This window comes from Triturus cristatus, chromosome 3_1, assembly GCF_964204655.1.
Source record: "Triturus cristatus chromosome 3_1, aTriCri1.1, whole genome shotgun sequence".
NCBI lineage: Eukaryota > Metazoa > Chordata > Amphibia > Caudata > Salamandridae > Triturus > Triturus cristatus.
Window position 1 is genome coordinate 920,097,892 of NC_140583.1, and position 17,578 is coordinate 920,115,469.

The 17,578-nt window shown below is 45.5% G+C and overlaps 1 protein-coding gene across 5 annotated transcripts in view; it reads right to left on the minus strand.

The window, feature by feature from the left end:
- Positions 1 to 16,429, minus strand: part of TANC1 (tetratricopeptide repeat, ankyrin repeat and coiled-coil containing 1) — a 740,414-nt gene extending 723,985 nt beyond the window's left edge. For 3 of the 5 annotated variants that reach the window (XM_085645502.1, XM_085645501.1, XM_085645499.1), the window contains exon 1: positions 16,279 to 16,412. The gene's annotated coding sequence lies outside the window, so the exon portion shown is untranslated. Of the gene's footprint in view, positions 1 to 16,278 lie in introns of all 5 variants that reach the window. The other 2 variants (XM_085645503.1, XM_085645500.1) reach the window with 1 other exon arrangement.
- Between the last annotated feature and the right edge of the window lie 1,149 nt (positions 16,430 to 17,578).

The window sequence follows — 17,578 nt, forward strand, 5'->3', positions numbered from 1 at the left end:
AGTCACATCCAAATCTGTTCATGGAACAAATCGCAGTGGAATCAATTGAATAACTGAGAAGATGCAATCAAGTACTTGACCATGTTTGATACTGTGTGCCTTCAAGAAACATGGAAAATTAAAGCACCACTTCTTTTCAATTAGGAAGTTCACATCACTACTACTATAAAAGAATCAGAAAAGGGAAGGCCAGCAGGTGAAATGGAGACTTTAGTTAAAACAACCCGGAACATTCAAATAGAAATCTAAACACTAAAAACCCCTAGTTCCTAGTAGCTAAGCTGACCATTGACCATCCGAACGCCGAACAAATAAAATTAATAATATTGATTGGGGGGGGGGGGGAGCACTAGAGGGCATCTATCAAGATGGCTACTTGCTAACTTTGCTCCTGAGGCCTGAATATAAATCCTCAAAATGTTTCCTGAAAACAAAGCCATCCATCCGTAAACACAGCATGACTGGCCACAGCAACCTACCGTGAGCCAACCGAGTAGTCTAAACAGAGTGTAAATCCTAACAGCAGGCAGAGACTAAATACCCGTACCAGAGGAAAACCAGCAGCCACGGCTGTGGCAGTGGCATGTAGGTGCGGATCTCAGCATGGCCGAGGCCTCGGCTACCAGCGCAGCGAACCCTGGTGATGAGCTGTGAACGAGAGTGTGCTGCACTGCGCTGCTTAGGGCTGCAACTGCGATGGCTGGCTGGTGCTGTGATCCTTCCGCCCACCAAGAGGGAGTGTTGGCGAGACCAGCGGGCCTACATGCACGTCACAACAGTGATTCTGATAGGCCTTGGTCCTAGATCACTCAGCAGCAACGCTCTACATTCTATTAATGCAGGAGGTGGGCCAAGCTGTTCCTCCTTGCCTGAAAGACTGCCCTAGGTGGGGCAGCAGAGTGAATGCAGACCGAGACCTAGGTGCACTCCTCAAATTTACCTTGCTTGCAGTCCCAGTACTCAGCTTTTGCCAGGTCAGATAGTTGATTGTGTTGCTTATGGTGACTGGGGATGGCAGACCCTCGGGTCAGCCTCCTATAACCGGTGTTCTGTGTCTGCCTTAAGTCATAAAAGGTCCTATGACTGATGTGCAGTCAAAGTCCTCTGGCCCAAACCACCTGCCTGGTTTTATAAGTGGAAACTATCTGGCAACCAAACAATTAATATAGCTGCGCTGTACAAAAAGCAGTGGGCTGAGCAAATATACTTGCAACTGAATCACAACTGACACCGAAGCGACTTAACCACCTCATAAAATGCTGCGTGCCATATGAGTATTTCTAGAATTGAGTGCAATATAGAAACCTGATGGTAAACAGTCTAAACTTACATCAGATGGCATCAAGAAACCGCTCAGGTCACAGGACCGCTGGACTGATCATGAAAGCCCTGTGGAACCCGCCAGAATCAGTGACTTGGAAGATGCAGCAGACGTCCGCACAATTCTTCTGGAAATGAGAGGTAGTCTGGCACAAACGGATATCAAAATAGACTCCGTTACTAGGAGACTAGATGACATGAAGGACCGTCTTGATGAACAAACACAATAGTGTCAACTTAGCAGAACGTAGCATATCTGACATAGAGGATGAAGCTGCAACCCAGGCCAAATATTATAGTGAAATAAAGTCAAAATTAGAGAAAAAACAAGGACTAAAAATGAAGATCTCAATGTCTGTTCATTTTGCTGCAACCTACTTCTAATTGGCTGGCCGGAAATTACAAAAACTGGCCCCACAGAAAACTACACAGCAAACTATGTGGAGAAACTGCTGATTAACATTTTGGGGTGAAACAACCGGTCAGCGCTCTTTGTGGTGGAGCCTACACTCCGTTCACTGGAGGCCAAGCCACCACCGGGTTCTATACCTCCCTCAATTATCATTCAACTGTTAAATTACAGAGATCGCAATAGGATCTTACACAAGGCAAATAAAAGACAGAGCATCCAGCATGAAGGCAATTCTCTCGATCCCTTTTCCCGTATTTTACACAAAAGGTTCAAGATGCCATGTGGAAACTCAATCCTGTCAAAAGGAAACTGCGTGAAATAAACATTTAATACACCATGATTTACCCAGCCAGACTGATGTTTAACGGCAACCCCGTTTATTTTGCAACTCCAGGTCAGGTGCACACCTTCCTCAATATCCAGACTCACACTAGTAGGAGGGGTATACGACAATCTCACCTCCTAGTTAATATAGTGGTGTGGAATAAAAATGTGTCACTGAAGATCCTCACTAACAGCTCATCAAGCGCCTTCTCTGATGACATAACCAAGTTGGGGTTGCAACTGCACTGTCGTTCTGTAGTGATTTTCTGCATTGCATGATTTTAGGTTGGCCCAGAGATGACCCTTTACAACTGAGCAGCGGTCCGAGTGATAGGCGGTACTTGCCAAGTAATTGCTATGCCAATTTGCTCATGTACAGTAGTAAAAAAAAGTCAACTGTATTTTAAGCTTGTCCTAGAACTTAGCACTTCATAATGCTATTCTGGCCTTCCCATGAGGTGTATAGTTTAATTGGAATTACTGAAGTTGTGTTCTTTTATTCGCACTATGTCCATAGTGCATTGGAGTTATTACTGGGGCACCATCAAAATGTTTGGGCTCAATGTAAGTGGGGGTGGGGAGGAACAGGGTGTCAAGGCATCTTCTAAACAGGCAACAATTGTGCAATATTCATGCACACAGTGCATTACTAGAAAAGGGATGGATCGCAGAGGGCGGACAGCGAGTTAGGATCCCCCAATGCATAAGAATCAACTGACGTGTAATATACTATTGAGGGCATGTAATGTTGGGGGGGGTTAATGCTTTCCGCAAGGCCCAACAGCTGTTCTCATATCTCACGCAACATGTGGTGGACATAGCTCGGATTCACGAGACCCATTTGCCAAACTCCAGGTGAAGTAAATTTGCCAGCAACTGTTTCTCCTCATTAGCGACTATTGAAGAGGGGTGGCAATCTTGGTTAGATGCGGTACACCATTTAAGCCTTTGAATACCACCTTGGACGATCAGACTGATTTTACTCCGGGATATGACAGGGACTGAACACGTAGCATTCGTGAATGCATATGCCCCAAACTTTGATGACACCAAATTCTTCTCCGAGGTCAGGAAACCACTCACTGCTATGGACCCGCGCACTATTATGTGGGGAGATTTTAATATTGCACTCTGGACTTCACAAAAAAGTTCGAGGGCAGACAAAGAAGGGCACAATCATTACTGCTCAATATTCTGCATCACATTGCACTATTTGACATATAATGTACTGCTAATCAGTCCAACAGGCACTATTCATATTACTCTGCCGAGCATGGCACCCAATCCAGGATTGACTATTGGTTAACTACCAGAAATTTTATTGCCTGGGCTGAGCCTATCTCTGGCTTACCCAGAACCCTCTCAGATCACTCCCATGTGCTCCTATCACAAAAAGTTCTGAGGTTTGCCCAGACATACAGGCCATGGCAACTGCAGCCTTCTGCACTATTAGACATTGCTTTCAGAACAGAAATTTGCACTGTGATAAACCAATACTTTGATTTCAACTCGCTTGCCTCCTTCGCGATGCTGTGGGAGCCATTCAAGCTTGTAATTAGGGGGGGTGCATCTCTAAATGCTGTGATGTACTTAAGTATCTCTGTGGCCAGTTTCCGCAGACAGTAGTCCTGACCATCAACCGATACAATATACCATGGTGTCGTTCCTTAGTGGAAGGAACCGTGGCCCAGTAGGCTATGCGAGTCAAGTGATCATCAAAGGTCGAAGAACAACTTTTGGAATGGATGCACACGTTTCAAGGAGACTGCATTAATTTTATGAGCACCATCCCTCTAGACAACTCTCCATATAGTCATACTAAATGGGCTAAAGTCATGAGAGAACTAGGTATCCATCCAGCCATGGACAATCCTAAATATAATAGTAGTGAACCCAAAGTGCAACTTTCCTGGTTAACAGCCATCGTTCTCCATAAAGGGAAATGGAAACTGCGTAGCCTGGTCAGATTTGTGACCAAATAATGAGGTGGAACAAACAGAAAGGGAGATGATCAAGCAGCGAAACATTTACAAGAAACTTGTATAAGAGGCGAAAACAACCAAAAATTAAAGGCTCTGGGTCTTCTAACATTGAGCATGCGCTTCTGGCTGCCTTTTGGCGAAGGATTAACAAAATGTCTGCACCCACCAGTAAACCATCTTAATGCCTCAGTGTGGGAGGAATATGTACCCTCCCTGTATATTACAAACAATACCGCAAAGGGATCGCCATCACCGAATCGGATAGTAGTCTGGAATTCAAACAAGCACAACTCAGAACAAGCTTTCCAGCCAAGCGGGGAACATACTCTACAGATTAAGTGTGCAAGGAGACCATACAAGGGATAATCAGAAAGAGTTGGAATGATGGTGCATCTGCACCCAATGGGATCCCAGCAATCCTTTACAAAACCAATTATGCCTTCTGGTTAATTCACCAACTAAAGATTTTTTATACTGCTACCCTTCCTGTTCAATACCGCCTTCCTGGCAGGTCTGCTATATTTATTAAATTATAGGCTAATAGCACTCCTGGACGTTGAGGCCAATTACTTTGCATTTTAATTATTAAAGATGTGAAAGAATGGGCAGAAAAGTCTAACTTGATACCCTGGTTTCAAACAGGATTCAGGAAAAGCAGCAGATAGTTCAGAAATCGATATACAACAAAAGACTCCTTCAAGCATGCGTCTTCAATTTTATTCATATTCAATAGCATTGACAGGCACTGCTATGGTTAAAGCTGAACAAATTGGGATTTCGGAACAAAACTTTGAACGCAATAATAGCCGTTTCTTTTTTTTATTTCAAAGTATTTTATTAATTTTATAAGCAAAGACATAAGCAATTCTGTTACAAGGTTAGCCATACGTGGTTTGTAGAAACAGTGTTTACAGGCACTTTTGAAATATATGTTTTAGCTAACCCCATCTGACTTGACTTGCTGAAAATTAGGAAAAGGGTGATAGAAAGAAGCAGGAGAGAAAGGGGTGAAAGGAGGATACAAGAAAGGTTCTGTAGTAATGAGACTAAGACTTACAGCCGTGTGACACAGCCGCACAGCACTGGCTTGCTTGTGGCGCGCATGGTAGCCAGGTCCGCCCACCCATCGCCTGTGAAGGGCCGTGACGTTCGCCCTACCGCACATAGGGAGGAGGGGCGGGGGGGGGGGGGAGGAACAGGGGGTGTGTCGCCGGGAGGAAATGGTTTCATGGGGGTTCGTAAAAGTCTAGGTACGTGTTGAGTGACTTCAACATCCCTCTGGTTGCTGGCCTTCAAGGTGAGTTCTGTAGTGCAATGTTATCTGCACCTCTGAGGTGCATAATCCAGTTGAACCAGCCTTTGTATGAGGTCTTGCTTGTGTCTTTCCAATTGGCTAGGACCATTTTTACCGCCGCGGTCAGCAGCAGGTCTTTGTCGTGGTCTGATCTTAGTTCTGCGGTCATAAATGCGGTGGCGAGGGAGGAAAATTCAGTTGTTAGCGTGCAGCCCAGTGCTCTATTTATGAAACCAAAGATTTTCTCCCAGAATGTTTTGAGCGTTGGGCATTGGTAGATAAGATGTGCTAGGTCTCCCTTTTTCTTTGTTACAGTTGCTTATTCGTGCCTTCTTCCCTCACCATAGGAATTTAGTGATCAGGATGTCTACTTTCCAGTGGAAGTCATCTGGGAGTGGGAGCATGCTGATCAGGTAGTTAATCATTGGGGTGATCATCATTTTGATCGTTTCAATTCTGCCCCACCACGTTATGAATTTTGGGAACCAGGCCTCCAAGTGTTTCTTTATCTTTTCTAGCAATAGTTTCTCGTTGTGGCCTAGTGTGCTCATAAGATCGCTCCCAAAGTGTATACCTAGATATTTGATAAACCCTGTTTGCCAGGTTAGGCCTGATCCCCCTAGGATGTCCCTAGTGCAGTGGATGTTCAAAGGCTTGCATTCAGATTTATCCCTGTTGAGCTTGTATCCTGAGTGTCCGGAGTATTCCCCTATGGTGTCTATCAGGGCCTCAATTGTGGTCTTCGGTTGCTCCGCTACAATTAGAATGTCATCCGCGTATGCAGCAAGTTTTATTTCAACGCAATTAATATCGACCCCTTTTATTTTCATGTTTACCTTGATGTCACGAATCAGGGGTTCTAATGCCAGCAAAAATAGCGAGGGGGACAGTGGGCAGCCCTGTCTTGTGCCGCGTTGTAGCGTAAGTGGTTCAGAGAGTTACCCCTTAATGACAATACGGGCTTTTGGGTCCCCATACAGGGCCATCAACTTCCGTATGTATCGTTCTCCTAAATTGAAGGATTGCATGCATCGCTCTAGGAAGGTCCATGAGACTATCAAAGGCCTTCTCGGCACCAAGAGTAATAGCTACTGCTGGCTCTGCTTTTGTGGCCGTATGCCCCAGTATGTGGCAGATAAGTCTGGTGTTGTCGTTAGACATACGGGTAATTAGGAAACCCACCTGGGAGTTAATCATTAGGTTGGGTAGGACGGAATTTAGTCTGGCTGCTAAGATTTTTGCGTATATTTTGCAATCCACATTAATAAGGGATATGGGACTGTAGTTCTTGGGTGACAAAAGGTCCTTACCCTCTTTTGGGATGACTATTATGTTGGCTTCCGACATGGATTGTGAGACCATTCCTCTATCCGCACAGTGGTTATAGACCCTCTTCATTGTAGGTTTCAGCTGCTCTAGGAAGGTCTTGTAAACGGTGGCTGTGTACCCATCCGGCCCGGGGGCTTTGTTATCTTTCATTGATTTGACCGCCATTTCAATCTCAGCGGCGCTAATCTCTTGCACTAATCTCTGTGTGTCTATACTGGTTAGCTGTGGAAGACCGAGTCTGTTGAGGTATTTTGTGCATTCCTCTAGATCCATGGTCTGGTCCTTTTTGTAGAGTTCCTGATAGAACTCTTGAAAGGTCTTGAGGATGTCTTTGTGTGGGTTTTGTTGTACGAGTCTGTGATGGATGAGATGGTAAATTGGTTGCGTTTATGTTTCAGGTAGGAGGCTAGTAGTTTCCCCGGTTTATTTGCTTCGCAGAGGTTAAGGGCCTTGTATTTGTTAAACCACAGCCCTGCTCTCTTACTCAGGATTTTGTTGTTTTCATACTTTTTTTTTTTGTTAGGTCTGCTAGGAGTTTGGTATCGTGTGTGGACCTGGCATGGGCCATTTCAAAGCTTTTAATGTCCTGCTCGAGCTGAGTTAGCTGTAAGTTTGTGTTTTTGTTTATTTTGGATTTAATTTCAATTATTGTGCCTCTGACGTTCGCCTTCAGTGCGTTCCATAGGGTGGTAGTGCTAGTCCCCGGTGAGTTGTTGTGACTGAGGTAGACCTAATGGCCTCCTCGTTCTCGGGGACTGCTAGGACATCGCTGTTAAACCGCCACCTCCGGGGTATGGCTTCGTTATGGCAGCCGCTCAGCTTTAGGCATGAATGGTCTGAAACTAATCTAGGTGCTATGTCAGTGTTCTATTAGATGTGTGTGGGGCCCTGTGATTAGTATGTAGTCTATCCTGCTGTACGAATTGTGTGGGTTGGAGTAGAATGTAAAGTCCCTAGTATCTGGGTGCTGGCGTCGCCATGGGTCCTTAAGGTTGAATTTGGAGCAGATATTCTTTTGTGTGATGTGTGCGTTCGTGGGCTGGTATTGGCAGGATGACTGCCTATCTATTATATGATCCAGAGGAATATTAAAGTCCCCCGCCACCACCATAAGGTCGTTCTGTGGGAGGCTATCTAGCTTGTGTGACACCCCCTCCCAAAAGGTTGGGTCGTCTGCGTTTGGGCCGTATAGGTTAGCTACGTGGATAAGTTCCTCTCCCCTTCTCAGATGTGTGATCAAGAGTCTACCTTCTTCATCATGGTATTGCGATTCTAGAGTTAGATTGGATCTTTTAGATAGCAGTGTAATGACCCCTCGCTTCTTCCTTTCGGCAGGTGAGCAAGCCATCTGTGAGATCCAGTTATCTTTCACTAGCCTAGCATCCTCCAGGGATAGTTTGGTTTCTTGTAAAAGGATCACATTTCCTTTAGTTTTAGCAAGGTAATCCAAGATCTTTCTGTGTTTAATGGGGTGGTTGAGCTCTTTGACATTGAGGGATACTATATTTTGGTCAGAAGCCAAGTTGAGACTATTACTGAGGGCCATTATCTATGGTGAGGCATGTCAGGTAATCCCATTCTATGACCTCAACTTGCGCTTGTATTATCTCCAGGCCATGGTCTGGAGGGTGGTGCATTCCTCTCCCCCCTCTTCTCCCCCCGAGCGGCACGGCTACAGGTCTCTTGTGAACTGCTTGTGGACCGGGTGTCTTCTTTGTATTAGCAACTGTGTTAGGTCTCACTCTTATATAGGTTAACAGTACCTGGCTGGACCGTCTTGTCGAGAAAAAAAAAAGAGGTGAAAATGGAAAGGAAGATGGAGAAAAAAGAAAGCAAAGAGCTTAGCGACCCCCCCCTCTCCCTCCTCCCGTCCTCATAGAAACATCGTATGCTGGACGTGCGACGACAGGGTCGCCGTCCCGTCTCACGGGGAGTAGTTGGTTTGTAGTTCTGTATCTCTATGTTCCCAAGAGAGAGTACATAATCTATTTTTTTAGTTGTGCTATTTCTGAGTTAGTGGCCCCCCCAACCCTATCCCTTGCCCTTGTGTCTTTATAGGAAAAAAGGATATGGAGATTGTCCCGGCTTCTGTACGGGATACAGGATATGCCGATTGTCTCTTAGGTTGGGGGCCTCCATCAGATGTCGCTTGTTCAGGTCGAGGCGCCGCCAACGCCGACTGTTCTTGGTCTGAAGGTCCTTCGGCAAGACTACATGTGTGCCTTGAGGTACTTGAGGTGCATTGAGGTACTTTGAGGTAGTTAGTTAATGAGGTAGTTGCTGAGGTAGCTAAAGAGGTAGATGATGTTGTTGCGGTAGGTGTTGGTTGCGAGTCTCTTCTGTAGGCTTTGAGTAATTCGTTCCCCAGCTCAGGTGAGGCTCTCCTTTTGCTGGACCCGGCTTGAGAGGTCTCCATCACTTGGGCTGTCGGGCTGTCCAGGTTTTTGGCTAGTTCCTTAGGGTCGTCGAAAAGGTGGGAACGTCCTCTGTCACTTATCCTGAATTTGGTGGGGCCAATAAAAGATAATTGTATGTTTTTCTTCCTCATTTTATCTCGTAAGGTAAGGAACCCCTTTCTAGTGTCCACCGTGGGTTCAGAGTAGTCCTGCGTGAATATGATCTTCTGCCCATTCCATGTGATCTGGTGTTTTTTACGTGCAAAGTTGAAGATGGCTTCCGTGTGCTGTGACCTCAGAGGCTTGCAGATTATTGGTCGGGCCGCACTCCTTGTTGTGGATCTGAAGGTGGGGACTCTATATGCTCTATCAAGCTCAAACTGACGGTTGAATTTTAGGTTTGTACGTTTGGGGACCATATCTTCGAGGAAGGCCAGGCATGAGCCCGCTGCGTCTTCAGCCCCCTCCGGGACTCCTAGAGTTCGGATGTTCCCCAACCGGTTGCGGTCTTCCAGTTCCGCTGTTTGTTTCTGGAGTGTCGCTGTGATTTTTGTTAGAGACTTCAGCTCTTTGTTTACGTTTAGGTCTGCGTTTTCGATATCACTTATTCTTTTGTTCTGCTGCGGTTAGTCTGTTATTAACTGTATGCATGTCCGCCCTGACCACTGCTATCTCTAACTGTATCGCGTCTGTGGTTTGCTTTGTTGTCTTGGCCAGGTCATGGACATCCGCCAGCTTTTTTAGGATCATCTCTAGGGTGCCGTTGATGTCTGGTTTCTGTTTGAGTGGCGAGTCAGATATTGTGGGTTCACCTGTGTTCTTTTTAAGCTGCTGCTGGAGTCTTGCCTCACTCCCTGCCATGTTTGTGAGTCTCCGGTTTTCTTGTTTAGCCTAATTTGCCCAATTCTCCCTGTGCCTGGGCTCCTTGTGGTTTATGAGCTCCGGTGTACCTCTAAGCACCACTTCGCGCGGTCGTCTCACCCCAATGCGACTGCAGCAGATCGCCTTTTGTTCTCACTACAGCGTACATCTACGCTTGTGCTCTCGGTAATTGGCTGGACTGCGAGAGGGCCTACTAGTTTCTTCGCCTTCCTGATTTAAAATTAACCGGGTTCCACACACTTGGACCGTAAGCCTTCTCATTCCCTCCGATCTCTGCTCTCGGCTCCCTGGATAAGATGGCGGCGGTGTTTATTTCCTAGCTGATCTTCTGGAGCTCGGTTTCGGTTTCGCTGTGACCACCATTTCCCTAGGTCTTGTTGATCTCATGTCGGTACTTACCCTTATTTTCAATGGTGTCACTGCAGCATTGATAGCAGCCTCCTCAATCGTGTGCTGGTTCGGGATAGTGGCAGTTTCACCCTCCCAGGGGCTCCGCTTACCGTTCGCCCTCTGAGTCTTGGTGGCCTCGTCCTTGTGGACCTCGCGTAGACTTTTGTTCGGCCTCAGTAGTGCTTTGTTGTGGCCACTACTTCTCCACTTGCCGGTTGCACTCTCCCCCTGTATGCCCGAGTCACCTTTTTCTCTATCACTTTTATGCTCCTCACGCCGGTCCCACCGTCTAGCGTCTTCTTCTACCGCACCTCTCACACCCTCTCCATCTAGCTCAATGAAACCAGTCCCTGGCTTTCACGGCTTTCGCAGTGCAGGCAGCAAGCAGGCGGCAGCGGAGCTTACTAGGTTCCAGGTTTCGGTTTCGTTTTGGCCGCCATCTCCCCTTTCTCTGTGCTCGCTGTCCTGGACTCTTCACGACCTTTCCGTCCTTTTTCCGGGTGCAGGAGTCTCAGCGTCGGTGGCTGCAGCTAACATTCCGATGCACATATGTTTTTTTACAACGTATATGCTCGTTGTAACTCTTGGGATCAGAGATTGTCTCCCCGATCCGACAGAGAAGCAAACTCAGGCAAGCATCCTCCTTGCCGTCCAAGCCACGCCCCTAGCTCTCTCTTTCAACAAGTGAATTCAAGTTAAGTTAGGAGGCAATGGAACACGGTCTAGAAAGCTGTGCATTAACAAATGCTTAAAACAAGGATGCATGTTGCACCCCTTTTTAATCAATTTGTTTACCACAGACAGAGTCAACATAGAGACAACAATCGCAAGTCAAAAGACATGCCCACCAAAATTAAATGGTCCACCAATACGTGTCCTTCAATTTGTAGATTACACTGTTCTATTTGATCACACAACCATAGGTCTCCAACACTCATTAGATAATCTTGAAATTTATTGTAGGAACAATAGCCTGGAAAATAACGAAGAGAAAACAAAAGTCATCACCTTTACAAGGAACTGACACAACCAGACAAAGACAGGCAAACCATACCCAATGCAAGCTCTTACCCGGGGATGGAATTCCTAGCTTCATGCCATCACAAACAACATATGGAAATATTTATTACTAAGACAACAGGTATTACATTTGCACTAAAAATTTAAATAATCGTACAGGCCCCTCTTTAGCACCACTGCAAAGAGTCTTAAATGATAAATACCTTCTATTGTTAACTTACAGCCCTAAAGTTTTTCCTATCAAATTTAGTGCTTGGCTCAAACAGGTACAGTCTAAATTGTACAAATCCATTGTTAGGCTATCAAATTCAGAGAAGGAAGATCACCTCCTTCTTCAGTTTGGAATTTTAGAGCAATCATTGGCACAAAACACTACATTATTAAAACTGTGCTTTAAATTAAACAAAGCTGAAAATGGTACTTGTCTAGAAAAACAACGCCAGACCCCTGGTTCCGCAATTCAAGCTAGTTCCAGTATGTGATATTCCTGCGCAGCCAACCCCAGCGCCAGCCGTTGTTTCACGCCTCTGAGCTCCAGATCCAAAATTGTAGTTAATGAAATGGGGGTGCGGCAGGTCATGAAGTCCAGCAGTCAAATAGTAGTGTAAAGACAGTTCTTTATTTCAAATGCCTAAGCAAATCAGCAGTACGAAAAGCTCAGCCAACGCGTTTTATTCCCTCACGGGGAACTTCATTAGGGCAAGAAAATAAAAGATGGAGTATAATAGCTCAGATGGCCGATGCGTGGGTTCAGTTGCGGCATGTACTGTGAGAACTCCCCGATATGATTCCAGATTCTGAAAGGCAGTGTTCAGACACCTGTTATGTAAACAGTGACAGTGATCAAGTGTCCGGGTAGTCAAGTAGGTATTCTAGTCCAGTGTATTATACTGGAACAGACCGGAATGCTTACAGGTGTGATAAATCCTGCATGAAAAGACCATAGCAAAAGTTTGTCATTTTGGAAGCATGCTTGACTTTCTGAAGCAAGTTTTGGAGGAATCTCATGATCATGTGAAAAGTATTATAGAAACATTCATCGGCAAAGCCAATAGGTCTGGCCTTGGCTGCAACCTTTTGGATTCCTCGATGTTTGCTTTGTACTATATGTTGCAAAACTTGTGCAGTGTCTGGCCCTCACAAATATTTAAAAAATGGCTAACACCAACATTATTTTGGTCTAAAGAAGCACAAGTTGCCATACTAGTCCCTGGCACTGAAAGGAACTACTTGGCATGCGCATGTGCTTCTTGTGAAAGAGCAGAGTGCTATACACACAGTGAAGGAAACCACAATCTGAAGTGGGCTGACCCATGCAGTAGGGGGACGACGAAAATGTGCATGATACCAGAGACCAATGCATGAAGAGGGGTTGCTGAAAGTCGTTAGTATAGTATATACACGTACTTTTACTAAAACCAGAAGGTCTTAATTAAAGCTAGATGTAAGAAATTATACTGTTAGTGTCATTGCCACAACATATTAAGTTAACGTTTCTAGGACATGTCATTCTTGCTGATGCCATTTCAACAAGAATTCTTCAAAGCTAGAGCACAAACTGTGACTGGAAAATGATTTTCTCAACATCAGACCCCAAGTATAATTTTAGTGATGACCTTCTTCTCTCCAGCTACATGAGCAGATAACATAAAACACTCTTGAAACTCCCAAGAAAGTAAAATTGTGCATGTTTAACCACCACCATTCAACCAGAGCTTCTGCCACTCACCCAATTTCCCTGCAAGCGTCACAATAGTGCCTTTCCTCAATCCAATGCAAACCCTTCCCTTGACGTTGAATGTTCACTCTCCACCCCCACTTTACTTGAACAACTCACTGTAAAACTTATATTGTGTACACCAATCAATGTTATAACCTCTGGAGAAAGCCTTCATGTATCGGGAATTCTGAGGGGAAATAAAAGGTGTTCATCTTTATCCCGTTCAAATTTAAGCCCGATTGAACAGGTGCAAATTACTAACAAAATAAACAGAAGCAATCCATTTGCTACAAAGTTGTGAAATTGTATATTTGCTCTTTTGGGTGTATACCATGTTCGATACGTGCGTCCATGGCCACTCGTTGAACACTTATATTTTACAAAGGAGGTGGTTTTGCAGGTACAACTATTTCTTCACTCTTTTCACTGGTGGCTTGCAACTTTAACAAATGCAAGTTACATGCAAGTAGAGTAAATTACACACATAAAGAACACTCGCAGGGTTATTTAGGTCCTACCCATTTTAAATTTTTGGGTTTTGCAAATTGCGACCTTTGCTAATTTTTAGGTCTAGATTCTGACAGTATAGTCATATAGACCTCTTGCTAACCACCTAAGCGGAGTGGGCTTTTGATCTCCCCATTTAAACCATTTGCTTTCTTCGACCAGCTTCTTGCAATCATTGGCCTCAGACATTGTCAGTCATGTGTTGGACCAGCCCAGTGGAACATTCATGACTCACCTAATGGCATAGGCTGTTTGGATGTACCCTGCCTCCTCTTGAGTGCTTGAACTGACCTACGTGAGGGGCTATTATACAACTAGAGCCCTCTCTCCTCTTTGCTGGCTCCCTTTGTGTCTTGTTCTAATGTGCTAATGCTTTATGCATTAGCATATTAAACCCAGGCCTATTGACTTTACTAACGGTTGTTATTGGTGCACGCCAATTCAAGGACAATGAAAACCTTTGTGAATCTGCCTCATGGTTGCTACTAACAAATACCTTTTTTAACATTTCATATGATATGGCAGAAGCCCCACAGAACTAACTGGGGAAAAAAACTCAACTGTGGATTTTTGATCACAAAATTTCATTCTATAGTCTCTAGAAATCTCAATTTTTAAAATGTACATTTAAAGAGCTTTTTATTTAAATGATGCATCTTAACCCCAGAGAGTCCCAAAAAGTTCCCTACAAAATTAAGTCGGTGGTGTACACAAACTGAATAAGACTTACAGTGGCTACAAATCATGCATTGCACTGGTAAGCAGACATAAAATATTGTTATCACTGGCAGTGTACAACAAATGTCTACAACTGACACATTCCAAAGCATTAATGGACAACCATAGCGGCTAGTGAGTTGTGCTATTTTTGGTCACATAGTATGTGGGACCATTTGTGGATATGTCAAAAAAGTGACTGTAAAAACTTGAAATTGTGTCAGCAAGTAGACAGAAAATAACCTGAAAACTGTCAGGGCATGACACAATGTAAAGATGTCAACAATACGTGAGATGGTGCGTTTTTCTAGGTTTGAGGAACATTATACTCTCCGAATATGTGCCAATATTATAATTTTTAAAATGGACAAAGCTTCGAGCCACTTTTCATAGCGTAAAGCATGCCACTGCAAATGAGTGCCAGTACATAACCTGAAGAGTGCCAGGACACAATTGAGGAAGAGCTTGAACATACACCAAAGAGTGCATGGTATAGCCATAGGAGGTCCGGGGAATGCATCGAAGACCGTCAGGTCAGAAAAGCAGCATACAGCTCAAGTAGTACCTGGGCATACCCGGAACTGGTATGGTGACAAAACAGACAGTGCTTCAGTCACCAACTTCTGATGGCATTGGTGTCACCACTGCCTGCACAGACAGGATATGTACCCACCCACCAGTGCTACGCATGCCAAAACATGCCACTAAAATCGAGTATGACAACATTCGCAGACTCATGGCTGCACATTCCCAGAATACACCAAGAGTGCAAAAACAAACAGTAGAATGTCAGATCAGGAAGAGTCCCAGGGCACTTCAATGAAGAACGCCAGGACATATTTGGAAGAGTGGCCCTCGCAGCAGGGTTCCAGGACATACTCAGAGAGGGCCTGGACGCATTCAGCAGACTTGAACATGCGGTCTTCCATTTCAAGCTGTGTTCTAAAGCTTATCCGGCCCATCCAGATGTGAGCATGGAGCTGTCTGGCTAGGCTAATCTCCTCTGGAGATAAACAGGCCTGAAGGTACCTGGCAGTAACACGCGCAGCCCTGAACTGGATTAAAATAGCGATATCTATCCTCTTCCGCTGCCCTCTGGGGGGAAGACAACTTCAAAGAAACCTCAACTGAATAGCCATGGCTGGTTATGGGGGGGAACAGTTCGCTTGGATGGTTCCTTTTATCATGGGTGATAAATCTTCACTGCACTGGACAAGGTTATAAACGCGTTAGATTGTTTTCACTTTAGGTGTAACACAAACCCGACCATCCCATCAGCACAGGGTAATGATGGATACCGGAGGGCAGTTTAATGGAAAACAAACAGGGCTAGCTATATGACCAAAACGTTTTAATCAGAGAGTGGCCACTCCCTACCACATTTTCTCTAACTGCAGTTTTCCAGACCTGCCTCAACCAGAATTATCAACTCTTCGTCGAGTGGAGTAAGCGTGTCTGTGGCGAGGAAGGAAGCCCATCAGTGTTTTATATGTTTCCTTCATCGCATCGCTAAAGCCCAAATGAAAGGGTCAATTACGGGCTATTGAGAAAGAAGTAACAAACCATCCCCAAGTTTAGCTTCTAACACCATATAGAAGACCTTACAGGTAGTTACAAAGATGCGGTCACAGGTGAAAACGTAGAGGATTCTGGACCTCGGTGCCCCCTTCGTTCCACAAGCTACTCGTCACAACACTCAAGACTTGAGAAACTCAGGGGGCTCCCTCCTGTGCCACCATCGTAATGTTCAAACTAATCCACGCAGCACCCCAGGGCTGTCAAGGGCAACGGGTAGGCGACTGTCGATGCTGCTGCTGTGCCACGACAAGTCCCTGCAGATCCCTCGGGCTTCCCCTCCCCTCTCAAAGACGTTCGAACACTTCTCTCTGCAGCTCCTTCCTGAATCCAGGGCCGCACCAAGCCACACGCGGGGGAAGTGGTACATACGGGCGCGGTGGCAGCGCAAAGTTAATTGTGATATGTACCTGTGGCGCTCCGGGAACTTCCAAGATCCCCCGGTCCAATCGTATCCGGCTCACATTCCCATCACCAACGGCACCAAGGACTTCAGGACTCCGGCGCACTCTGTGAGCGGGCGGAGGAGGGTCCCCTGCAGGCCCCTCCCTGTCCAACGCCCCTAAAGATTATTCGGACCGCCCACACACTCTCCTTCGCTTTACTTTCCCTGCCCACCTCCCGTAGCTGTCCCTTTCCTTCCCATGCTCGTCCACGCCCAGGTGCCGCCTTCACACGCGAGTCCGCTCCCTGCATTTCAGCCCTTACCACTGGCCCTCCTTCCTGCTCCCACAGAGGCCCGAAGAAACAACGAGGAGCCGCATTGACGTGATGCCTCTGGGGCCCGGCCGCGTCAAGCTCCTCCCCGGCCCGCCATGCCTCAATCTCTGGAGCAAAGAAGTTGAGATAGTGGGCTGGGCCGTACTATCTCCTGGCCCTCTCTGCCAGTGCCCGCCCTGGCTCGGTGAAGGGAAGCGGCGTGTTTCCAGCAGATCACCATGTTACAGCAGCTGTGAAACAAACCGCGCTTGCAGGGAAACACCGACCTGCAAAAAGTAACACCCGCCCACGCCCCAGCTGAAGAGGTTGAGCCAATACCCTGGAAAACTTAAAAAAAACAGGCCATAAGAGGAGCCAAAACATATGGCAGCAATTAGCAGAGACTCAAGTTTGTGTGACGGCTTGGAGATTTATGGTGGCATGCATTGGACATACTTCTGTCCTGTAGCTGGTATGCCTATTGCGCAGATCGTGTTTCCGTTTTATACTTGTTAAAATTCATGAAATGTCACAAATCAAACTTACATTAAGGGAGTAATATCTCTTCTTCACAACCAGGAACAGCTATTGAAAAAAAATCCTGGCGTTCGCGCAAAATCGCATTTGTAATGGTTGAGAGAGAACTTTTAATTTGTAAATGTTAACATACAAAAAACACTGCCACTTCATCATTATTGCTACATACACGAGAACAAATATTTTAAAGGGTGCTCGATAACTTGTCACCGGCAGCCGGTAAAACGGCAGAAGAAAAGTTCTTTATCAGGATGCAAAAGAACACATTACACGTTATAATGATAACAGGACTACTATGACCCGTTCTCCTTAAGCTATCACACGAGTAGTGTTCCTCGTGGTGTTCCGCACCTACCTCTTAAAAGTATCTGATTGACTTAGGTAAAGCGTATTCAAGAAAATGCATTTAAAATTCTCGCATTTAGTTCTTACTGAACGTTATTCTGCTAAGACCCCCAACACACTTTTTTACCC